The sequence below is a fragment of the Chrysochloris asiatica genome, unplaced genomic scaffold (genome assembly GCF_000296735.1).
Source record: "Chrysochloris asiatica unplaced genomic scaffold, ChrAsi1.0 scaffold00288, whole genome shotgun sequence".
Lineage (NCBI taxonomy): Eukaryota > Metazoa > Chordata > Mammalia > Afrosoricida > Chrysochloridae > Chrysochloris > Chrysochloris asiatica.
In genome coordinates this window covers 176,654-178,225 of record NW_006408806.1, presented here as the reverse complement: position 1 = coordinate 178,225, position 1,572 = coordinate 176,654, and positions in this window count along the sequence as shown.

The window sequence follows — 1,572 nt, the reverse complement described above, 5'->3', positions numbered from 1 at the left end:
TGTAAATCATGGTGTCCTGTTTTGAATGATTAATCACATTTCATTTCTGTACCCTGTCTTAATAATCCCCTTCTTCCTTTGTGTAAAGTCCCTCCCTGAAATAAAAAGGGGGCGCAGACTGAAGCCCGCATGCATTACGGTTTGCAGGGTGGTGCATTACTGCCTGCAGGGCTGTGCATTACTGCCTGCAGGGGCCATGATGCCTGTAGTCCAGGGTCTGCCCGCCAGTTTTGCATCCACTCTGGTTTCGGGGTGTCTCTTTGTCTCTCTCATCACGTCTTTGTGTATATTCTTTTTCTATCTCTGTCACCACCAGATCTCCCTACTTCGTGAACCGAACTCCCCTATCGAGGCAGGTCCTTGACATAAAAACCTTCAGTATTGCTATGTGAGGCTTGAATTTTTCGTTAACTCTTCCAATTTGAGAAATGTCAAACATGTTCTTCTCTTTTGGTTTTCTAACTCTAGGTCTTTGCACATGTCATTACAATATTTACTTTGTCTTCTTGAGCTGCCCTTTGAAATTTTCTCTTCAGTTCCTTTGTATCATTTCTTACATTATTTATCTACTCTATGTTCAAGAGAAAGTTTTAGAATCTTTTCAGACATCTATTTAGGACTTTTCTTTCTTTCCTGTCTTTTAAATGACCTTTTACTTTCTTCACATGTGATGCTCTAGATGTCACCCCACCACTCCATTGGTCTATGGTTATTAGTGTTTAAAATATCAAATTCATATGGGATAAATGCTATGAAGTAAAAGTCCTGGTGTGGTGCTGTAGGGTAAGCACTGGACTGCTAACTACAAGGTCAGTTAAAACCCACCAGGAGCACCTTGGAAACCATATACAGGGTCACTATGAGTCAGAACCAACTTGATAGCACTTAACAATAACATATGTAAGGTCATATTTTGACTCTCTTGTACTTATTTTAATTTTGTTCACCATCAGCCTGAATTTGCTTGCATACAAGCAATTTATGGTCTGTTCTACAGTCTTCCCTGGTCTTGTGTTTTTTTTTTTTTTTTTTACTTTAGTCAAACATCTGCTTTTTATTTCTTTGTTTATTTAACTCTCCACTTCATAATTTTATAAACAGTAGCACAGATAACAAAATTGTGGATGGTTATTTTTGTTGGAGAAGAGTTTTAAACAGTGCTCAGCAAGAATAAAATTTTAAACAGTCAGGAAAAGCTTCAAATTCTCCCCCCCCCTTTTTTTTAATGTTTTATTGTGAATTATATGATACTTTATATGAGAGAACTTTAGTTTTACATTCATTCTATTGTAAATCGTTTCATTGCCATGGTTCCAATCCCCTCCATGCATCATCAACCAACCAAAGGGTATACCCTACAATCCCACCCCCTACACTTCCCCCACCACCGCCCCCAGTCTTCAGCACACAGTCCCTCTCCCTCTCTGGATCCAAAGTCCCCAGCTGCTTCATCACTCCACATCATTGTCTCCGTCTCCATCTCAGGCATCTCTGCCTCTATCTCATGCCTCGCTGCTTCTCTGGGTAGGGTCCTGCTCTCGGCTCTTCTCCATGGATGGTCCTAGAGACCTC